A 25,165-nucleotide genomic window follows, 5' to 3' on the forward strand; every position below is an offset into this window, starting at 1 on the left:
GCAGGCCTCTTAATCACTTCATATTCTTGCAGCCAGCTCCCCTCATACACCCCTTCCCTCCTCCTCTCAAACACTGTCAGAAAGAGAGAGAGAGAGAGAGAGAGAGAGAGAGAGAGAGAGAGAGAGAGAGAGAGAATGAAAGTCAAGAATGACCCGTTTATTCACAAACTTTTGTTTTAAAGAGAATTCTTTTATGATGCCTTTAAAAGCCTAAACATGTATTCATGCGAATATCAAGATTGGGAGGTTAGCCCAAGAGAAAAGGTGGGGGGGGGCAGATAAGACTGCTGCTCTGTCTACACAAACCCCAAAAGACACAAAAGTCTTCTCCCACCCCCCCATCATTTCCCAGGATTGTTTACAAAAAACAACAGCCCAACGCTGCCCACACCGATTATCAACAGGCCGATGGGACGATGCCAAGTCCTGCCCGCTGTTGCTGTAGCAACCCAGCATCCAACTATGTAGGGTGACAACACAAAGTGAGGAAGAGGGGGTTGTGGTGGAATTGGGCATGATGTCATTCCAGGACACTGTGAGGGGGCCAATCAAAGCCTGAGAAAATTATGTCACCTTTTGTTTGGCCGGTCCATTGAGGGCTATAGAAGTGCAGTGAATTGAAAGCTGCAGAGAGGTCATTTTTTTCCCCCTTGAGATGTGTGTGAGAAAAGAGAGAGAGAGAGAGAGAGAGAGAGAGAGAAGCAGCAACCAAAGACGGAACAGGACGGTAGTCATGCTAATGGCAAGCAAAAGAATGCCCATAAAGATGTCATGAAGCCCAACCTCTGAAAACAGCAGTTTGGTTCAAAAAGCCAAAACGTTTCAAGTCTTTCATCAATGGCTGGATCTTTAATAAAGCCCCAGGGACACTTTGAGCAATAACCGATGAAGAATGCTATTAAAGCAGGGCACTTTGCAATGGAGATTATAGTGTGGTCTGAGCTTTTTTCATCATATGACAAAGAAAACAGCCATACGTCTCCTAAGATATGGAATACCTTTCATATCGATGTAAGACCAAAACTTCATATTTTCTAAACAGGATCACATTCCTATCTTTTTAAGTAAATGAACTTTGGACCATTTCTATTGGTCCAATAACTGGACAATTTGGACACAACGTAGAGGGCCCCTGGCATTTTCAGAAAAATGTCAAAAAAAATAAAGAAATCATGGTTTTGATGTTCTGTTTTGTATGGTCACAGATATGAATAAAAACATTTCATATGATGCACAGTGGTAATTCCTGACCACAGAGCACTAAAGGGAATTAACTTAAAAAGTTAAATTAATTCAAATAAAACTTCGGAATTCCCAAAGCCTGGAAATGTGTTGATACGCTGGATATACATTTCAGGAATATTTCACTTCTGTGTTTGCAAAATCTTGGAAAAGTTTCCCTTAATATAGTTAGTATTTTGGGGGTTTTGTAAATATGTGTGTGTGTGTGTGTGTTTGTCAGAGAGATGGATTGCATATTGTGCGTTCCATCAAATCTTATGGAACCCCTCTGTGGTAATTTCCTATTCAAATGCCGTTCACTGTCAGCCTTGAGCCCTGACTCAATAAAGCCTGGCTCTGGTGAAAGTAAGGGGAGGGAGAGGGCTGGGGGCGGAGTTTCCTCTCACAGAGTGTTTTGGGGTGAGGGTGCTCCGTCTTCTCTAAAGCTGCGATTGTTCACAGCGAAATACTGCAGGTGAAAGTGACCCAAATACTGTTTTATATTGTGTTTGGCCATTGATATTGTCTCTTTAACGTTGCCTGAATCTGACATTTGTCCTGTGTGTTTTCTGATGACAAGCATGTCATGTATATCCTGATCTGATTGTTACATTGCCACATTTTATTTCAGTACCATGTGCAGTACTTTGAGAAAATGAGTTGAAAATGCTATTTATCTGAGCTAGAAGTTTATTTGCTCAAAACTAAACCCTAATATTAGAATAAAAACAAATAGCATGGAATGAGTACAGTAAGTAGTGTATAATACTGTGTGTGTGAGTGTGTTGGCTAAAACCATTCCAGATCTCTCCTGGTGACAGTCCGTATCATCCCTAGTTTCAGCAGTTACTAAATATTTCATTACGTAAAATCTTTTCATTTCAGGAACAGGAAATGACTGTTTCTCTGAAGGTAACAGTAAAAATAAACCACAGATAAAGGAGTTTATACCCAGTACAGCACAGAAATGTAAATATATCTTTATTGGGAGCATGTCCAAAAGTTCATTTGTAAAACTGACTCACTGCTGTGAATCCATGTCTCAGCAAAAGCAGAGTGTATCATATATATATATATACACACGTGTATACACACAAGTATTCTCATTCATTCAATCATTCATTCATTGTCTTTAACCCAGTTCAGGGTCCGGAGCCTACCCAGAATCACTGGGCACAAGGCAGGAACACACCCTGGAGGGGGCGCCAGTCTTTCACAAGGCGACACACACACAGACACACACACACACGCACACATACAAAGTCGCCAATCCACCTACCAACGTGTGTTTTTGCAGCGTGGGAGGAAACCGGAGCACCCGGAGGAAACCCACGCAGACACAGGGAGAACACACCACACTCCTCACAGACAGTCACCGGAGTAAACCCACGCAGACACAGGGAGAACACACCACACTCCTCACAGACAGTCACCCGGAGGAAACCCACGCAGACACAGGGAGAACACACCACACTCCTTACAGAAAGTCACCCGGAGGAAACCCACGCGGACACAGGGAGAACACACCACACTCCTCACAGTCACCCGGAGGAAACCCACGCAGACACAGGGAGAACACACCAAACTCCTCAGTCACCCGGAGGAAGCCCACGCAGACACAGGGAGAACACACCAAACTCCTCACAGTCACCCGGAGGAAGCCCACGCAGACACAGGGAGAACACACCACACTCCTCACATACAGTTACCCAAAGTCCCTGGACCTGTGACAGAGACACTACCTGCTGCTCCACTGTGAACCCCTTATAAAAAGCAATCTTTTTCATGGATGTACTGGAAAACTGTTAGCATGAGAGAATCCAATTTATTTTTAAAAATGTTTTAATTAATTATTTTTTGTTTAATCGCATAAGAGACTATAGACACAAGCCACATATTCTCCTGGGTTTACATGTAAATGTCCTTATTATATTACCTCAGGGTAATATCCCTGAGTTCTAAGAGTGGAATAGATTCTTGGAGGATAATATTTTTATTGACTGTCGCCTAAATTATTCCTCTGATTTGGCTTAAAGTAGTGATCAGTGAGAGAGGTTTCCACGCTGCAGCTAAGTTGAGGGTGAAGCCCAAATTTCTTCAGCTACAAGGTGCACATTTCCCTGCCAAATTAGTGTCAAATGCGTGCAGTTTTGTTAGTTTTATTAATTTGTGATGTACACTATTTAAGAAGTATGTTGCTATTTGGGACGCAACCAAAACTCCTCTGCTGACTGACAGCCGAACAGAGCTAATTAAAACCGTGAAGTGGGTAAATGGGTCAGGGATCCATACTGGTATTCCTTGAATTTTAAAATCTAAAAGAGGATTAAAAGTGTCGAAAGGAACAATAAACCATTTAAACGTCACAGTTTTATTTCAGTTGAGTGTGTTTGTGTAATAAGTAAGTACTCAATATGGTTGCTACTCTACACAGTGGTGCCACATGAAGTCCATGGATACACCCTTAAATTCTTTTATTTTCTAATAATAATCCAAAGCTGGTTTGTGTAACATGAGCTTTGACATTTCCAGAATGTCAAATAATAATTACTGGATGGAAACATGAGTGAGTGACTTCACCAAAAAAATCACCTGATCTTCCTCTTCATGAATCTAAAAGAATTCCAAAGAATGCCAGAGCAGACCAAACTTACCATAACACACCACGAAATATGCAGCTACACTAGAATCTCAAGTCCTTGTGGATTAAAACCCAGCTACCTGTTCACACTAAGCAGCAGAACACAACTACACTATGTTTGAGCTCAACTCAGGACCTTGTGACTTAAAACCTGGCAACATTTTCATAGGCGGTAAGACCACGGTGTAGTCTGTCTGTCTACTATCAATAAATCTGGTCATGGCAATGAAGCAGTGACAGGATGTGAGCTGGAAAGACCTGTTGGACCTGTTGCAGGTTTACTTCCTCCCTCTTTCTCACCACACTCACACACACACACATATCTGCACTTATTGACTGCAGTAAATCAACAGCAGATAAGACAGTCTGACAGACCTAATTAGTCAGTGTTTACAGTGTAGGTTTGCTATAGTATTGTGCATATAGACATCATTCTAGAAACAGTAACCAAGAGAAATAAATACCCAGTCGCACCTGACAGGTGGACGTGCAAAAAACAACAAGCACATCTTTGTGGATGGTACACACCACATTATTGTAGTTTTTAATTTTGTGGCACAGAATATTCAGGAATTTATGGTGACAAAAATCTGTGAGATAACCAGCCTATTGAGTCTAGTTTACATAAGGCTGTTACGAGGGGGGGGGGGCAGCAAGGCACACGAGTGAGATACATAATACATGCACTTTGTATTAATTCCACTGTAAACATGATTTCTCTTTTTTTTTTTTAATAAATTGTTGCAGCTTTGTATGAATTACAATGTTTAAATTCAAATGTATTTGTATTTCTTTTATTTTCTTGTACTATTTTATTCAATGTCTTTTCTTATATGGCACTGTTTATTCTAATTGCTTTTATATTGCTTTATCATCTTTAAAAATTTGAATTCTTCTACTGTAATTGTTCTGTACTTCTAAAGCATTTTGAATCACCGGTATGTTTTGCAAGGGGCTCTATAAAGAACCTAAAATGCATTTCAGTGCAGACTTTGTAAATGCCTTGTAATTGTTTCAATTGTTCATGACATCCAGACATTATAAAGGAAAACGTTCTAATGGAACTTTATCAGTCCAGATCCTCCCAACTTATGATGAGTTATGACTGTAACTATTTACATGCAGTTCTGTCAGATATGAGGTATTGTTTACGCCATTGTTTAAGACTTAATAAATGCATGAGCAAGGCCTTATGAATGCAGAGTCCACACATTTGCCTTTTCTTGGATCCAGGTGAATTGAACCCGCAGATAATGTTTATTAAAGGACAAGATTGTAGACCATAAAATGGTGCTGAATCCATAACCACAGTGCCAAGAAGAGTGATCCCTGATCCCAAGGGGGTGGTGATAGAGTGAAACACTGAACTCCAATGCACCTGTCCATCGCTCCTCCGGTTCCATTAAATCTGTCCTGAGTGTCTCTGTGTTGAAGTGGAGTCGAAGAACTGATTCATCCCTAACCTGTGAAACAAAAATGAAGAAGCAGAGTCAGAGCAAATCGGCCAGAAGTGCCATTTACTTACGAACAGGTATTTAAGTATACGCTTGATGTACGGAGTGTTTCACATTGTTCACAACACTGAGGGTACATTAGTGATATCTGACATGTTTCAGACCACACTGTGCCTCATTAAATAATGTGTTAAAATCATTCAGTAGTTTAGTATTAAGTGTAGTAGTCTGTGGTATGAGATTAGTGTAAGGGTGCACTGTCACTGTGTACTACCTAATATTTTAGGGGATGGTGTGAGCTATGAATCATAACAGTAAATGTGTCCCCAACCAATGTCAAAAACAGTCCTACATCCCTGTCATCAGCAGCACTATAAGTCTATTTTCCTATTATTTTTCTAGTATTTGAATCTGAGTGTTAAGTGTTTCAGTTATATTTGTCAGAATATATGAAATATATTTATATAAATTTTGTAGATTTTAAGTATATTTATCTGCATATAAATGGTTGACTTCTGTGTAGTATATTTTTAGAATCTGATTGTTTAGTGCTTGAATTCCAAATCTCAAGAAACAACTTGCAGTGCTAGTGTGTGGACTGCAAAAGCGGGTAAATCACACAAAATTCATTTGCCAAGGAGGTGACCAAGACCAAGCACCATAACAAAATGGATGCTGAGCCAGATCACAGTTTAAAACTCACTGATCTATTCCCATCCACTGCATGGCTAGGCATAGCCCTTTCGCTAAAAGGGTAAACAGTAAATGCATGTGTATGTCTATAGTGTTCAGGTTCTGTGTGTGGTGTGTGTTTCTTGGTGGTACATGGAGGATTTGGTTTGAAAATAGTTGGTACATGGTCTGAGAAGTTTGAGAATCACTGACACTGGTGCTATAAAGGGTTCCTTGACCAATGCTGTAAAAGAACCATTTTTGTTTCATAAAGAAACATGTTTGTTTAAGAGGTGTGAAGTGTAAAGGAGTTTTTTAAGGTTTAAAAACCTTCACTCGATCTTAAGATCCATTACCCATTTAAAAGTATTGACAAAAATGGTTCTTTAAGGAACCAAATGTATTTTTCTCTCAAAGAACCTTTTGTAGCACCTTCATTTTTAAAAGTATAGTATTTTTGCTCCAAACACACACTGCAGGGGTGCCAGTGCAGGGGGTCAAACTGAAGACCTTTCAGTCCCAAGCCTGCTTCCCTAACTTTAAGCACAGTTGCATTAGGAGACAAAGTAAATGCAGTCACCCATTGCCAAGAAACTGCACAGTCCAGACTCTCAAATGTGTGGAAATCACCAAAACCTGCAAACCCACAGTGCAATATCAGTGCCTCAACTTGTGTTTACCACTTTTGTGATGGTGGTAGCACCACTGCCAGGCAAGTAAAACCCCCTAGACATGACACGGACGGAGATCTCAAAATACAGACCACTGTGATCTGAACATGAAAGTTGTGCTAAGACACAATCGGACTCAAAAAAAACCATCAATGTGTCCGATTACCCTTCAGATAGTTTCCACCCGCAAGCCCTTTACAAAATCTGACGTCATGGATTGGGTGTGGGGGGTGTAGGGGGATAGAGACTGGGAAATGCAATGTGCTGTGCAATTACCACGCTTCACAGATCAAGGCATCAGCAGTTCTGGATCTCATACAGAAATACAAGACAAAAGCCAGCTATAAGCCTTCAGCGTTATCTTCAGTAGCTGCTGTAGCTTCTTCACACTGAAGGGACAGTAACAGCATAAGGCCGAATGTTGTCTGAACGCAGGATGATTGAAAGCATTTAAAACGCCCTTAACATTTCAGTATCTATTAACGGCTGTGTAAATACTTTGTTCTGTCTTACCTTTGAGATAGTGTCGGCATTGTATTTCTGAAATGTGGAAATGCTAGTCCGTTATTTACTTTTGGTTTCTAAAGATAGTTCTGAAAGCTTTTGTTATTAAGCCATTGTTTGTCTTCAAGTGAAACTGGGAATGTCTAAAATGATACATAGCGTCAGTTGAAATGGACTGAGTGTCAGGCTCTACTATGAATATCACAGCTATATAATCAAAGCTAGCATCGGCACACTATTGGGGTTTAAGTCTACTTTGCAGGGTCTTATTTAAATACACGATACACCACCACACAACACAGAGCTCTCCAATGAGGACACTGTAAGCTCATATTATCGAACTGGGTCATTAGTGTTCTCCTCTAAGTGTGTTAAGCTATCAAATGATGATGAAGATGCATGGGCACTAGTTTAAAGAGAAATGCCTCAGTCATGTTCCGAATCTCAATAATCTTGAGATTATTGGATCAGTGGGTTGGATCTTGGGTCTGTGAAATCCAAGGAAGTCATCATTCCTACAAAATTCATAATGGTGGAATAATTTCAACTAGAGCTGTTGATCGATTACAATAATTAACCAATTAATCGCATAGTTTGCTGTGATTATTTGCGGTTAATCACATTTTCCCTGCTTAAGACTGTAGCTTTTATTAATGGATATTCAAAGGTTAAATAAACGAAAGAGTGGAATCATATTTATAGTATGGAGTGTATGTCAATTAAAAAATGTAATCACAACACTAAAATAAAAACGCTACCATATCAGTGGACAGTTCTTTTTTCTTTATTAGAATATCTCAGCATTTTGATGATTCATTGGGCGCAAGGCGGGAATACACCCTGGAGGGGGCGCCAGTCCTTCACAGGGCAACACAGACACACACACCTACGGACACTTTTGAGTCGCCAATCCACCTACCAACATGTGTTTTTGGACTGTGGGAGTAAACCTGAGCACCCAGAGGAAACCCACGCGGACACAGGGAGAACACACCAACTCCTCACAGACAGTCACCAGGAGCGGGAATCGAACCCACAACCTCCAGGTCCCTGGAGCTGTGTGACTGCGACACTACCTGCTGCGCCACCGTGCCGCCCCTAATTAAAATTCATATCCAACTCTGGCTCTCTGGAATCAGACGTGAATACAGCAGGTAACATTTGTGCTGGAGCGGCCCTCTAAGGGCATCTAACGTGTTCAGAGATCTCTTTAGGCCTCGGGTTTCTCTCCCTCTCTTCTCGCCGATACTGCGCTCTCCCACACTGATCTAGTTGCCTCGCTCAATCCATCATCACGACTGAGACTTTCCCCCTGATACTTGGGCCACCCTGGCTTCAACATGGCTTCCCCCTCCACAGCGCACACTTATCATCAAACATTTAGGGAATCAGGAGACATCTCTGTCTCCAAAGATGCAAAGGATAAATATGACAGCTGTTTCTCTTCCCAAACTATTATTAACTGTTGGTAAAAACTGAAAGCCTCTAGGTGGTCTACAGTTGTTTGGTAAATATGAAGAGCCCTGGACAAATGACATATTTTGGTCAGAGGGAGGTCTGTTAGTTGGGAGGAGAGTTAATCTTAGCTGGAAGAGACTGAGGACCTGTGAGAGTGGAGGTGATTTGGTCGGTACCTCTTAAACCAGGCTGAAATCCATCAGCAGTGAGACAGAGGTTTACCACCATGAGACAGAGTTCTGCAGCAGTGAAACAGAACCGTGCAGCAGACAGTTCTCACTGCTCTCTCACCATGTCCAAACCTGCTTTCAGCCTTATCTCTACATACAAACAGCTCTCTACTTCTGTCTGCCTGCTCTCTCTCTCTCTGTCTCTCTCTCTCTCTCTCTCTCACACACACTCACACTCACACACACACAGAGAGAGAGAGAGAGAGAATCATGATTAACATCAGCCACACAGCATTACCATAACCAATATCAGCCACAGTGCCACACCCCTCTCTCTCTCTCTCTCTCTCTCTCTCTGGGAGGCCTTCTTACTGAGGTGGGCAATCAAAGCATATCTTCATGCGATCCGTCAGCCGGATCTGAGGCTGGAGACAGCGTTTGAAGTGATATCTCTGTGCCACTACATTCTTTTCCATGCCATCATCACACGCTCCCTGACAGACTCTGAACAAGGCCAAAAGGTCTGAGAGCCCCACCCCCCCACATACACACACACACACACACACACACACACACACACACACACACAAAACCAACCATTTCCAAGTGTCACTCGTTTAGTATTTGGCTGAGTTTCATTTAGAAGATGGCACATTTTTTAAATGAATGTAAATAATAACAAATGGTTAAATAAACAGATGTATTTAAAAAGTGAGGTTTGTGTGTGTTGGCCTCATGTTCACACGGAAATGACATTTTAGGTCATAAAAATAAACTCTTTCCAAGATGGAGCTTTTTGAAAACTTACGGGCAGAATGAAGCTTTCTGAACTACAGTGAACTACATCAGTCATAAACTACACTGTACACACACAGACAGCACTAGGGTTCAGATTCATACAGATGAATAAATAGAAATGATGTGTGTTAGAAATATATACTGCACTGTTAGGATCTAGTCGTTTCAGGACGTTTGGGGTGCACTATGTAATGCTTCCTGGTGTTTTGACGTCTCTTTTAAAGTGGTACTATGCGCCCCCTACTGGACTGGGGTGATAACGAGACTGTTTATCTGTCTGGACAGGGATCATTTCGGGACAATCTCCAGTTTTAGAAATATCTGAATATTGTGTGTGGGGCCTAAGAGTTTATTTTGTTTTAAAATGAAATAAAAGTAACTACTGTATATATTTTTAATTATTATTATTATCTTCGAAAACAGTAAAATCATAAAAATAAAATTATGACAGTTATTAGTGATATTCTGTTTGTGAATGTGTTGGTTTAACCCTTTCTCTCCTTGTGACATTGCAGTATGAACCGATGTTATGATCCACCTCCTAGAGATTAATAAATACTTCATTGTGATCATAAATCCATATGATCAGGAGAACACACTTTGTTCTTCACACTCATTTATTACTGCTACCTTTGCTATTTTTCCTTTATAAAAATAAAATATTCTTCTATAAAATTATTTAGATTTGTTTGTATTTACTGTTATTATGATTTGATACAAGTGCCACAGTTACTGACAAAACAGACTAATATTATTATTTAAAGTAACCTTAGGTGCCTAAGACTTTTGCACAGTGAGCAAACGAGGAACATTGAAGTTACAGTACGGCAGTACGGCAAACGACAGGGTTGTCTTTTACACATTCAGATTCCTAGGTTACGGGTTCAGCTTTTTGGCTTTCAGAACAACAATCTGCTGCCATAGTCACATGATCACACTCTCCTGACCAATCTTCAGTCTCCTGCACCAACCTGATCACATCTCTGTACTCCATATCTCACCACGACAACCGAGTCCATCTCCTCGTCCACACCCCAGTGTCAATATTGAGTTTAAGGGCTAATAAAACCATTAGATGACACATCATAAATCAAACCTCTCTTTCTCTCTCTCTCTCTCTCTCTCTGCAATATCAACACATCTCCAGTCTCGTTGGGACAGGTACATGTTCTCTGAGCATTTTTTTGTTTTTCTCTTTCACTGGACATTCCCACTCTCTCCTGAGCCTTGAAGTCTACGTGAGCTCTGGGCCGTCATTGTTTACAGTGGTACCGATGTGTATCACGCAGAAGAGTGAATGCAGGGCCTCGCTACATGCTTCCATCATTACATCAGAAGAAACATGGACTAAAGATACACCCCAATTACACCACACTTTAAAATGGCAAGGTGTGGCACTGCGCCCTGTTCAAACGAGTAGAGCAAGATGTTTACAGTCAGTTCGAGATCTGTGCAGATCTTCCTGGAAATTGTGGGTAAAACTCTTGTTGCGGTGGAAAATATTAGCTCAGGATTGATCCAGAACTGATGATTATGATTAATAAAGTCAACACTAGGACTCAGTGATGATGTTTGACTCTGCAGATGTGTGTACAGTACAATCTACTGCTACTGTTTGATTCCATTTTAAACAGATACCATTTTTAAATTTGCTGCACTCATTACAGGCCTCTGAGTGAGCCACACATGAGCTTAATGCTATAATGCTCAATACCACATGTGGGTTAGAGTTGTATAAGGTTAGTAACCCACCCCAATAAACACTGGATCATATCACAGCAGGTTCTTATGTAGGGGGTGTAAGGTGTGTTTATTACGAATTTGGGTCATTTACGTCACACGTAGTCTCAGCCTGACCTCACCAATCGGTGCTGTGCTTGAACGTTCACAGCAGGATCATTTTAAAGTGTAAACGTAAGGTCTATTTCATTAATTAACAGCTGATATGTACAGCTCTGTATTAAACTGTACATCAGCACTGCTTAATAAAGGATCAGATTTATACAAATCATGCAACTGCTGATAGATAGAGAGATAGAAAAATAGACAGAAGAGTGAGGATGAACGTGGTATGGGTAACAGGAGAACAGGAAGAGATAGAGAGAACTCTAGAATGTGCATAGACTGGAAAAGAACAGGGGGATGAAGAGAAAGAACAGAGACAGAAAACAAGGAATGGTTAGAGACAGAGAGTGAATGAAGGTGACTGGGAATGGAGGGATAGGTCGGAGGGCAAGAGACAACACGGAGGAAGTCGAGGCAGGGTTAAAGCTAAAGCTACATGTTTGGCGCCGAGGATAACTCTCCCACCTGCCCCACGTCTAAACCCGTACGTCACTGCAGCGCCACACCCAGAGTGCCCCTCCGATTTTGGAGCATTTTCCCAAGTTGAGCAGGGGGTGGAGTCACTGGAACCAGTGGGGTGCTGTTACTCTGTGAAGCCCATTTCGCTGTACTGCATCCTTGACTTCAGGCCTGCCAGGAAACAATTACTTGTTGGTGTTCAGCCATTTGCAATTTAAATGAACTGGTCTAAACTCCAGAGCCAAGTCATTTTTGGAGTAACTTTGTGAAATTAATTCTGAATCATATGGTTCCTCTCTTTAAAACATCCCATGCATGTGCACTTCGACTTCAACCGTGAGTCAGTCAGTGAGTCACTTAAAGACACTGACTAATCTGGGCCCGCTGAGCAGTCCAACGACAATGTTTTATTTCCCTCAGAAAGAGTGGGAAAAGTAAAAGGTGAACCAAGCCCTTTTTTACATAAAGTGATAATGTGATAAATCAATTAAATCACTGTTTGTTATTGGATCACTGAACTGGTGGCAAACTACATAGTGACTAATTTACTCCATGTAACAGCAAGGCTCATTATTCCAAGAGACGGAAAACCGACCTGCAGTTCTTCCCGGGGCCTACTTCACTGAACGAAAACACACACACACACTCACACACACACCGTGACAAACATCAACAAACAATATTAAAACAATATTGAAGCAGGCAGAGAGTCAGGCTCTTAGGGGGAGCGCGCCGGTCAGCGCTGGAGGAGGCGTCCAATTATTTGATACAATTTCTGATGGTCCATTAGTTTAAAATAAGGCTCTCATTATGAGCCACGTGTAAACAGACATGTCGCAAGGAAATGAGGGCCAGAGCGAAAGAGTAGCCTTCACTCCTGCGGTCAGCTGTGAGAGTAGCTGTGGTAACTACTGTGGGGGCGATGTCCACGAGGCTAAAAAACACCTGCATAAGCTCTCCATGACAACGGCTACAGACCCATATAAACAAGCGTTTGTCTTTAGATGTTACGCAGGCAGTGTGTACGTCTTAGGAACATCTACCTTGTCTCTACACTCATTGTTTAGTTTATCAGCTCCACTGACCACACAGGAGCACTTCATTGTAGTTCCGCAATCAGAGGCTGTAGTCCATCTGTTGCTCTGCATACCCCCACAAAAGTACAACTAGCTGAGGTTCTGAGGGTCAGTCCAAGTCCTGTGTGAACACTTGGTAATGTTTCTTTTCAAACGTCCTGCCCATATGTGACTGTAATAACCTGTCATTTTTATTGCCAAACTTCCTTATGAACTAATCCCCAATGTACTCATCTAACACCAGACGTAACATCAGTGTTGACAAAAGCAGCCTTTTTACGACACACTGCCTATTGGTATAAACCTCTATAAATATTTATTTAGGTTTTATTGTCATGATGAGCTCGTACAGGTGTCGTCAACTTACGAACACAGTCCTAGAGTGAAGTGTGTGTGAGACCGAGCTTCTGAGATAACTGCACACACTGTGCTTGGCGTGTACTTACTGCAGCACTTGGAGCTACAGATGGTCAGCAAAGTCACTTGAAAACCATTTCCTGAGTTCTGTACACACACACACACACCCACCTATGCACTCACACTCACACACACACACACAGACTTACTTCAGGGACACTGGCACAGCCTTGCGCCAGTCCAGTGTTAAACCAGTCATGTGAAACGACCCATTCCCTCCTGCAAATCAGATTAAAGCTGTGAGCTGAGGTGCACACACACTCCTGTTCCAGTGGACTAATCAGATTTAACCTCCCAAACACACACACACACACACATAATCACAACTATACTTAAAATCATGAAAACCTACAGGCAAGGCAGATTTGAATTTTGTATAATCTGATAGCAGTTATGAGTCTGACCCAGAGCCCTAAATAATTGCTTGGTCAGATGTTTGTGAGTAAACAGGATATGATCTCGGATATATCTGATGTGCACTATTAGCCAGGAGTGTGTTCCTTCCATTTCCTACAGTCCACTAATGCTGCTCATATTAAATACCTGAGCTCAGATTGCACACATTATGGAAAAATAGATTTAGGAGATAATAGGGGGAAGGGGTGGGCGATATGGCCTTAAAATAATATCACAGTATTTCGGGGTATTCTGGGAACAATAATATCCTTGGTAAAAAAAAACTCAAAAATACTTTGTAGCAAAAAAATAAAGATATATATTAAAGGTTTATAAATGTTGAGTTTCAAATACATGTGTGAACCTATGGTTATTTTGTAAATAACCAACAACCGAAATGAATAATGTAATAATTCTACTATAAAACTAAAGTACAGAAATGTTGGGGCATGCAAACAAACAATTTATAAAACACCACTGTAAATAATACAACAAATACAAATTAGATGGCTCTAATTGGCTCTTTGGCTGTTGAGCTCTCCTCGCTGCATTTTTGACTTTCCTCATTCTGAACTGGGAGCTTCTGCTTGAGGTCGTGAAACAGATTAGTTGTTTTTCCCCTGTTGTTGTTACAGGCTTCTTTCATATCTTACAATTACGGTGGTTTGTTGTACATCTGATATTTTATAACCAAACCACCTCCATACTACTGAAGTCGTTCCCCTTTTTTTTGGAACAAACTCCTCCACCACAGAACCACTTCCCTCCAAACTTGCTGCTGTGCCTACATGAGTCACATAATGAAGGTATGCCATATTATGTGCAACAGCACAATGCCAAATCAGAATATTACTATTATCACAATACGGGTTATTTTTTATTGACTTTAAGGCCCAGTGTTAAACGCAGTCCACACATTTCAGGATGTTTTTTAAATTGAGCCTTTTGTATGTGCACCTCCCCTCCGCACAACGCCGCGGTTTAGGTGGAAAACAGAGGCAAAACAGAGCTTTTCAAAAATGCTGATGTCACACAGAGTGTCTGACTCTTTCATTCAGACAACAGACGATTCCAGATTCCCACACATGAATAAATATAAAAGATGCTGTATTTGAAATATTTAATGCATAATTAAGATCTAGATTTAGTAATTTTATGACTTGCATAGTGTACTACAGAGGGAGCATGGAGTGATTTTTTGATGTCTCTAAGAAGTACTATATATATATATATTCATTCATTCATTCATTATCTGTAAGCGCTTATCCAGTTCAGGGTCGCGGTGGGTCCAAAGCCTACCTGGAATCATTGGGCGCAAGGCAGGAATACACCCTGGAGGGGGCGCCAGTCCTTCACAGGGCAACACAGACACACACACACACACATTCACTCACACCTACGGACACTTTTGAGTCACCAATCCACCTACCAACGTGTGTTTTTGGACTGTGGGAGGAAAACGGAGCACCCGGAGGAAACCCACGCGGACACAGGGAGAACACACCACACTCCTCACAGACAGTCACACGGAGGAAACCCACACAGACACAGGGAGAACACACCACACTCCTCACAGACAGTCACACGGAGGAAACCCACACAGACACAGGGAGAACACACCACACTCCTCACAGACAATCACCCGGAGCGGGAATTGAACCCACAACCTTCAGGCCCCTGGAGCTGTGACTGCGACACTACCTGCTGCACCACAGTGCCGCTATATATATATATATATATCTGGATATGTGTTGATGGGGCTTTAGTGGCAATCGTTTGTGTCCTTCATCACCTCTGTTGTTGGCATTGCAGAACTAGGGGGAGCCCTGGAGCAAAAATATCAAACCTTACATAGTGTTCCTTAACAGTGAGGACTACTAAGTATAAAGCTAAAATGTTGCATAATTACCAAACTGCCATCGTCTGTTTCCCATAACCACCATAATTTGCATGTTCACTCAGATGTGGGTGTGAAGAACAAATATATAAAAATGTACACACTGACACACACACGCACCAACAATGATATATGACATGATTTGTCAAAGGGGACGACTGTTTCTCAGTCTCTTTGCCACTCTGTCTGCAGATTTAAACCCTGAGAGGAGGAGACTGTGACGCTGGAGCTGGGCTAATCAAAGCCAGCCGTCTGGAGAGAGGACAAGGCCATGGTCCTGCAAGCCTTTCCATTAAAGCCCCACTGATAACCAGCTAAAATTCAGCAAGCCACAAAAGACTCTCCCAGCTCAACACTGTGACTCAGCGTGGTCAGATAGCATCGGCCCAAATACACACTCACCATCTACTGCATGTGTTTACATTCGTGGAACCATGGGGAAATATGGCGTTTTCAAACAGGAAAAAGCTAAAAAAAGCTGGGAAACCTAATCATCCACTAATTTGCAGTCACTCATTTTTATCTGGCTAAGTGCAATAAAATCCTTACAGCAAAAGCGCCAAGATCTAGATTGAAGTCTTCCTGTGAGACTAGGGCCTGTTACTGCAGCAGAAGTGGACAATCTACTTATAAATACCCTTCATTTTAGAAGAAAAATTGGCCTGGATGATGAACCCACAAGCAGTTAGCAACAGAGTGTGTCTTCTTAAGATTAAGTGGTGGTGGTGTGTTAGTGTGTGTTGTGCTGGTGCGAGTGGATCAGACACAGCAGTGCTGCTGCTAAACACGGTGTCCACTCACTTGTTGGTCCACCCTCATTAGGAACAGTGATAATTTTTTGTATATAATATATTTATCAGTCTGATTTTAGTTCACTACATAAAAAAAAAGCTTAATATTAGTTATGAATTTGTAAAAGCTTTTACCATTTTAGATGTATTATTTATAGCTTATTAGCTTAAAAATGCATCCAAAATAATTGAAGAAATATGGCCACTTTTTTTTTTCCTTCAAATACATTTTGTATCGAATCCAAGAGGTCAACTTTATGAACCATTCGCCAAAATCTGAGCTGATTATTTAGGGGTTGACTGCTCTTCACTATTCTGCCGGACCACTCTCTGGCATCTTTCCCTGGCAACAGTAACCAGCCAATGTTTTTATCCCCTTGTGATTTTCTGTCTTCAAATCAGAAATAATGGGTAATATATCAGTTTTTCACAATTTCTCTTAGTTCTTGTATTCAAATAATTATTTCTATTTAGTTCTCATCTGATTTACATTGTGAAAAATAGGTCATCAACATTTCTTTAACAAAATTAACATCAGTGGTCACTGGACACTGCCTTAAGGACACTGTCGGCTGGATACTTTTGGTTGGTGCACTATTCTCTGTCAGTGTCAGAGGTGTAAAAATGGGGCTAACAAAGTATGCAGAGTGACAGACACATGCACCTATATGGTCACTGGAGCTCATCAAATGGACAATGAGTGTAGAATGTTTTTTCTTTTTTGATGATGCATGCAGTTGTTCAGTGTTCAATTTGGTGAAGCTCTTTATTTGTCTCTTCATTTGTGAAGATGGTTTTAGCATTAAATCTAAATCTATTGCTCATTTTTTTGCTAATTCTGCTTTGATTTGAATAGAGAGTAACTGAGAATTGACCACTGTTCTGTATCCAACAAAAGCTGAAATTGTTTGTGCATGTGTTGTGATCTTAACGCTGAACTAACTGTGCTGCCTCGTTGTCAAGAGTTCAATCCTGAATCAAATGCAGTACCATGCAAAAATATATAAATAAATAAATAAATAAATAAATAAATAAATAAATAAATCTAAAGCATCACTGTAATCTAGTTTTAGCCCATCCTCATAGTAGCATGAGCTCTGGGGACCTCGGATCAAAAGGATATGGACACTTTAATGTCCACTTCAAACAGCCTCTTTAAGGAAAACATGACCAGAAGCAGACACTGATGCTCTTCAGCCTTTCCTCAGTGGACAAGTCCCACCTTCAAACGGCTCAGTTTCAGGGTTAAGGGAAAATGGCCTGAGGTCATCCTGCAGGGAGGAGATAAAGATACACACATTGACCCCTAAATGAGGCATTTTGTTGATTTTCAAAGTAAAATAAATGAACACTACTTCTACAGGGAACATAAATGAAAATAAATAAATAAATAAATAGGGGTGAGGGTGGGTCGTTCATTGGGTTCATTGGACCACTTATCAAGTAGGCTTCAGAAATGATCATCGAAGGTGGGCAGATATTTGGACTTAATTATCTTCATGTGGGAAATGGACGATTCACATTATTTATAACTGGGAGCATGTTCATATCGTGCTCTGAGCACCGGGTTTAAAACACTAGGAGTATATCAGCCTGCCATACACATCCAAATAAGGTCAAACGTCAATACATGGCACAGGGGGCTCTCGACCAAGTGGCTAATTTTGACGAGTTGGGAACTGAGAGTGTGTCATTTTATTCAAAACATTTAAATGTTAAGCCCAGTTTAGCTTCAAACCCCAAACCCCAAATTTTGCACCTCTTTTGCTTACCCTTTGTTTTGTTTTTTTACCCAACATCATCAATGCCATCAAAGTGCACACCTCAGGGAAGGCCTTACGGCTTAAAGGAGGAACTGGGACAGAGGGAGTGTGTCTACTAGAGTGGCCACTGAGTAGGCTATGTGTTTAAAATCTTAAGCAGCACTGCTGTGACTGATCCACCCAAACCACACTCCTGTTATACCTCTACTATATCAGCTTCACTGTAGCGTTAAGAATGAGTATAATATCTGCTCTCTGGTGGTCCCGTGGGGTCCTGGCTAAAGTTTAATACGGTATTTCATTAGATCAGGGAAAGCTCTAACAAGGAAAATGTATTCAAGCCACAGAATTTGTCCTTAATAAGACTCAGTAAGGTACGTTACAGATTATATTTGCCCTGTTTTTACCTTGATGAACAAACATGTACTTGTACTGTACCGTTGGTCCTGTCAGTGAAGAGGGAGGGGAGGGACATATGAGAGGTTGAAGCTGGGGTTTGCCAGTGCTGCACCCCTGGTTTGAGTTGCAGCAGGAGCTCTGATAAGCCCCCGGTTACTGACAGAGGAGTGGGCTGAGGAAGGAGCAGCGGAACCCCTCTGTCAACCCTGTTCAGCTCCGTTACTGTAGAGCGCTGAAAGACGTGAAAAGCCAATGAAGAAATGACTTTCAAAGGCGTGAGGTCACATACCGCAGGCTCCTCGGCTCTTCAGTTACAAACCCGAGAGGAGGATACGCCATAAAATTGCTGCAAGGGCTAGAATTAGGGAGGTTTTTCGGAGTTAACACACTCGTCAGTGAGCAGAAAAGGAGGTCCTTAACTGAGGCAAACCGCAGCAGAGAAGTGACAAGTTCTTCTGATGAAATGTAGATGTAAAACCCAAGCAAGGCAAAGTATTTTAAAAAGAGCAATAAGTCATGTTCACCACTAAAGAGTAGCACACAGTATTTACAAAAGTTATTATTTCTTATTCTGCACATTTTCTGTGTAAAGTGCAACTAACACCAGATGTGGAATCTGTTCTGTAGACCTTGGATGAACCTGTTTATGCTCCACACTATGGGTCCCCCACATGGGGATGGCCATTACATTTTTTTTTTTTTGTCTTAGGGGAAACACGGTGCAGTGACAGAGCTAAGGTCTTCTGTACAATCTCACCTCACCTTCCTAATTTCACTCTCCTAGGACCCTCGGAAACATGGGAGGTTTAATCAAGCTTAAGGAGGTGAGATTGGAACCGCACTGAAGTGAGTGAAGACAGAAATTGAGGCCCTTCATTGAGGTCTATATTTTTTGAGCATTATTTAATTTCAGAGTATATATAGTGCTGCTAATTTCTGTTGTCTACGATAATCATTATATTGAATTTTCATACCATTTCATGACTAATAAATGTCACTGAGGTGGCACCTTCAAAGTTACCCTCAAAATTTGGGAGCATAATTGTACAGGGTGGGCCATTTATATGGATACACCTTAATAAAATGGGAATGGTTGGTGATATTAGCTTCCTTTTTGTGGCACATTAGTATATGGGAGGGGGGAAACTTTTCAAGATGGGTGGTGACCATGGTGGCCATTTTGATGTCTGCCATTTTGGATCCAAATTTTTATTTATTTATTTATTTTTTAAATGGGAAGAGGGTCATGTGCCACATCAAACTTATTGGGAATTTCACAAGAACAACTACGGATACTGGAAGCCTGTGCTAGCATTTCTCCTGCGGTGTTGCTATCAGCGTGTGAAGAGTGGGAGAAGAGGGTTGCACTGACAATCCAACACAACGAGCAGCACTTTGAACACATTTTATAAGTGGTCAGAAACTTGTAAATAACTCATGAAAGAATAAAGTTACGTTAAAACCAAGCACACCAAATTTGGATCCAAAATGGCCGACTTCAAAATGGCCACCATGGTCACCACCCATCTTGAAAAGTTTCCCCCCTCCCATATACTAATGTGCCACAAACAGGAAGTTAATATCACCAACCATTCCCATTTTATTAAGGTGTATCCATATAAATGGCCCACCCTGTAGAAATCTATATCAATTGTAGATTTTAAAGTTGTTTTGAATTAATACGATCCATTTCAGCTTCAGGACTTTTATTATTTTCTTACATTTGACACAGTTCTATAATGAAATTTACAAATACTGACCTCTTTTCTGGAGAAAATAATGTAACGTACATTTAGGGAACACAACTGGACTCTAAAACCCCTGTTGTACATACATTGTTTGTACTTTTAGGGACCAATAATGTGTCTTTTTTTGACAGTGGGTTTCATAATGCGAAGATAAAAGAAGGAAGAAAGCTCCTGCCCCTTTATGAGGATAATAAACCAGACTTTCCGAGTAGCACGCATGAAATGCAAAGGCCCCAAAAACAGCCAAAGCCTGGAATCACAGAGCGAATAAACCCACAGAATGTGTGTATCAAAGGTCCCAACACAACTATTTCCTGAGTCGTGGACAAAGCCATATCTTTACAATTCTGTAATCTTGAAACTAAGCTCTTTATCTCATGGAGATAAAGCACGGCCTCCGGCTCTGGCCACACAGCCAGTGGAGCAGCAGGCAGGGAGGGGGGGAAGCAAGTAAAGCATCATCATCATCATCTGGAGCACATTATACCTCACGGCTGAGCTGGCGATCCTTCACTCTTGCTCCCTTCCAAAAGATCTGTCGCTTTCTGACAACACTCTCTAAGCCCGAACCCAGTGACAATAACCAATGGCAAGAGCCCCACGGCATAGATGTACTCTATCTGACTGAGGAGGGGAGGGGAGTGTTGGAAAAGGGTCTGTGTGTCTTTCCTTCACCCTGCGGTAAAATAGAGGACAGGAGTTAATGATCCCCTACATCTGGAAGCATCTGCCACAGAGGATTATCTTGTTTTGGGACTGGGCCAGTCCCAAGCCCAACCTTTCATTTTCCCCAACATCCCACTGCCGGGAGAAGATCACTGCAATAATCGATGACAAACTGTGGCTTATTAGTCAACAATGTCAGCAGAGAACTGGACAGAACACAACAAGATTCAAATACTAAGGCTTAAGGGAACACTTCTAAGAGTCTCAGTAATGAATTCAACCTTGGAAGGGGTTCGTTATTAAGTCATGTACAAATTAAATGCTAATAAGCCCCAGCTACACAGTAGAGAAATTAAAAGCATCAATGACTGTTGACGGGAGACCCTTTAAACCCTAAAATTCGTATTTATTTTTGGCCAAAATGACAGGATCTATTCCTTTAGGAGCATTGTAGGTGATTCTGGAGAGCTACTGTTCTCAAAGAAAAAAACAAACTCCCTACTCCCCTTTTTGTACGTTCAGAAGCTCCACCCCTTTTAAGATGGAACAGTATGTTTGAGTAAGAAGACGACTGGACCTTGTTCATGGTCAGAGGTGGCTCCTGCTAAATCTCTCTGGGGTGGAACAGCTAGACTTGTTCAATGGTAAATTAAGAGCTAGTACCGTCTGGCTTCGTCAGACACTGCTGACATAAAAACAATATTTACAAATCTACATCAAGAAAACGCAGCTATGATGTCGGAAATCTGACATGGCCAGAAATAAAATTGGAGGTGGGCTTAGAGAGTTGGAGAGTTTAGTTTGTTGGTGGGCGGGGTACGTTCACTCTGCTGATCGAGGGTGACACACTTTACGCCCTTATACAACAAAGCTGTGGCACCGTATCATGTGTCTTGCACCCACTCATGGTGAATTAACAGAGGCTGACTGGTGGGTTTTGACATGTGGCTATGGCTTTAAGTCAGAAACTTCAAATAATAAAGTCAGAATATTTTGACAGTACGTCAGAATGATCCAATAAATAATGTATGAATATTTGGAGAATAAAGTCTTTTGGACTCCTTTAAAAAATTTACTTTGTTTCTACAGCAACTAAACAATAAGCTGTGGTCATAAACAAATGAGATAACATTATATTTTAGGAGGAGGAGCTCCAGAATCAAGAGTATGGTGAAATTAACGGTAGCCAAACTAACCAGATCTCGAGCTGCTCTAAATATCCCTACAGGGGTCGTGACTGAAATTAATAACTGCCTTACTCACTATACAGTAAATTACACAGTGAGGAAGTGGGGGATATAGTAAGGGGGCCATTGGGAAGATGCCCTCCTGGAACCCAAGCTCCTGAGTCGGTTCGGGCCGAGGCACTTTGTTTGTTTCCCATTTACGGGGCCAGGGCTGTGTAGAAACACAAGACCTTTTTTTCCCCCCAGCACTCAAACAGACAAGAGAGCTAGCAGATGTTGAGGAAATGGTCTCTGAATGTTATAAAAAGTGTACTGAATACAAATCTAAACATTGCCTTAAAGGAAATACAATGTATGCTAGTATCACATGATCACCAGTTTACATGGGAAACATTTAGGGGAACATGCATCGCGAAGTGAGCCATGATTAAAGTCTCTGTAATTCTCCTGAGAGCTGCCTTGTTAATTTTGAAAAAAGGAGGCACCCTCCCTAACCTGGCTACGCTAGCTGAGCATCTCACAACTCCGCTCTAGCCCTGAGGGCAGCGTGATGTTAGTTTTCAAGAGGTAAATGTCCTCTCTCATGGTGGGCTTCTACCCTGCCCAGCATGAGCACATGGTTCCCATTGTGGTTGAAAGGCAAAAGGATTAGAAGCAGAGAAAGTAAGGAAGGGGAGAGAGCAGCAGCCTCTTGCCCCATGGTGTGATCTGAGAGCTTTCGCGTCCAGCCGAATACCGCTGATCTGCTCAGCCTGGATGCTGTTTATAGAGCAGAGGCGGGAAGGACCAGAGGCAGCGGGCTGCACGGGCTTGGTGGTACCCAGCGGAGAAGCGAGGGGAGCAAAATATGGGCCCCTCTGATGACAGAGAGGCCCACTGCTCGGGCCGCAGACACTCGGGCAGACAGCCGATAGGTAAGGGATATGAAAAGGTGCTGAAATCAAGCGGATTTGGGATTTCAGAGATTGTCTGACAGGTTCGAGGATGAAAAAACAGCTCTTCAAAGTAGGGATTAGAGAAAGGAGAAAAGGACAAAGTGAGGGAGAGTGTACAGGAAGGAATGGCAAAGGAGGTGGGGACGGCCTGTTGAAAGACAGAGGGATGGTGAGGTCCTCTGGAAGGGCAGGTTTATACATTTCAGCACCGGCATTGCATACATGCAGCGGTTATTAAAAAGTGGATCTCAAACAGGTTCATTCTCTTTTAGAACCAAACATCAATGGGGTGCTGATTTGGCATTTTACAAAACCACACTGTTTGAAAAAAAATTTGTGAAAAACCCTATAACCTCAAGGTCGCTTCTCTCAGCTCCACCAACCAGACACAAGCCCTTTATAGTTTTACAGACTGTAGTCCGCCTCTTGCTCTGCATGCAATGGATCATTCTCAGCGCTGCAGTGACACTGACGTGGTGGTGGTGTGTTAGTGTGTGTTGTGCTGGTGTAGAGTGGATCAGACACAGCAGTGCTGCTGGAGTTTTTAAACCCCTCAGTGTCTGGACTGAGAACGGTCCACCGACCAAAAACATCCAGCCGACAGCGTCCTGTGTCACTGATGAAGGACTAGAGGACGAGCGACACACACTGTGCAGCGACAGATGAGCTACTGTCTCTGACTTTACATCTACAAGGTGGACCAACGAGGGAGGAGTGTCTCACAGAGTGGACAGAGAGTGGACACAGGGTTTAAAAACTTAGAAAACAACCCAGTCAGTTTTTTGCGATCTGTAAATAAAAGGAGCTGGTTTGTTGCATCTTACACAGAGCACAGAGACTCCTCCTCTGAGCCTCTCCAATCATGGTTCTGGACCCGCGTTTATGTGAGGGTGCAATGACAAGAGTAAATGAAGCAAAACTAACACAATGAGTGCAGAGGAATAAGAGGACGGAGGAGAAAGTGAGCTGAACAAAAATGGTTGAAAACTAGAGAGTCTGCTCCTCACTCCTCTGCCCTCGCACCGAACTCAGCAGGGGCTTATTCTCATTTAAAGGAACAGGAGCTGAAACTGGTAGAAATTCAACACCATTCTTCTAAAATATATTCCCTTAAATGGTGATTAGTGTGATGTAAAGTGCTCTCTGATCCATTCCATTCCATTAAATTTACATCATTCATTCATTCATTCATTATCTGTGACCCTTATCCAGTTCAGGGTCACGGTGGGTTCAGAGCCTACCCAGAATCACTGGGCGCAAGGCAGGAATACACCCTGGAGGGGGCGCCAGTCCTTCACAGGGCAACACACACACACAGACATTCACTTACACACTTGGACACTTTTGAGTCGCCAATCCACCTACCAACGTGTGTTTTTGGATTGTGGGAGGAAACCGGAGCACCCGGAGGAAACCCACGCAGACACAGGGAGAACACAGTCACCCGGAGGAAATCCACGCAGACACAGAGAGAACACACCATCTCCTCACAGACAGTCACCCGGAGCGGGAATCGAACCCACAACCTCCAGGCCCCTCGAGCTGTGTGACTGTGACACTACCTGCTGCGCCATTGAGTCATTTAATGAGTCATTTTCTCATTAAACAACTCTTGTCTTATGGCTGTGAATGCCATTGTTCCAGCAGAAGCCAGTCCCATCAGGAGAGAAATGTTTGTTTATGACGAATGTGATCAGTAAGGATAATGTTGTATTGATTTTCAGTGACCCTTCCCACGTCCACCACATGCGTTCACCCCATGTCCAGAACAGTAGGAGGAACTAATCACTGTTTTTCCCACATTCCTGGAGACACCGTGAAACATGCCTTGTCTTGATAATGAAGGGACTGCAAACCTACTATTTATTTTTCTATTCCGTTGTTGGACTTTTTTTGATTTTTTTAAATTAATTAATTGATATGTATTTATTTATTTGTTTATTTTTCCATTGTTCTACACTACTGCACACACTCAAACACCCACACACCCACACACA

At 41.9% G+C, this 25,165-nt stretch overlaps 1 long non-coding RNA gene across 1 annotated transcript in view; it reads right to left on the bottom strand.

Moving 5' to 3' along the window:
* Positions 1-4,405: 4,405 nt before the first annotated feature.
* The window catches only part of LOC136665451 (uncharacterized), an 82,327-nt gene continuing 61,567 nt past the window's right edge, over positions 4,406-25,165 (bottom strand). Inside the window, exon 3 of the long non-coding RNA XR_010795245.1 lies at positions 4,406-5,325. This is a non-coding gene — a long non-coding RNA (uncharacterized lncRNA). The remainder of the gene's footprint in view (positions 5,326-25,165) is intronic.

This window comes from Hoplias malabaricus, chromosome 13 (assembly GCF_029633855.1).
Source record: "Hoplias malabaricus isolate fHopMal1 chromosome 13, fHopMal1.hap1, whole genome shotgun sequence".
Taxonomy (NCBI): Eukaryota; Metazoa; Chordata; class Actinopteri; order Characiformes; family Erythrinidae; genus Hoplias; species Hoplias malabaricus.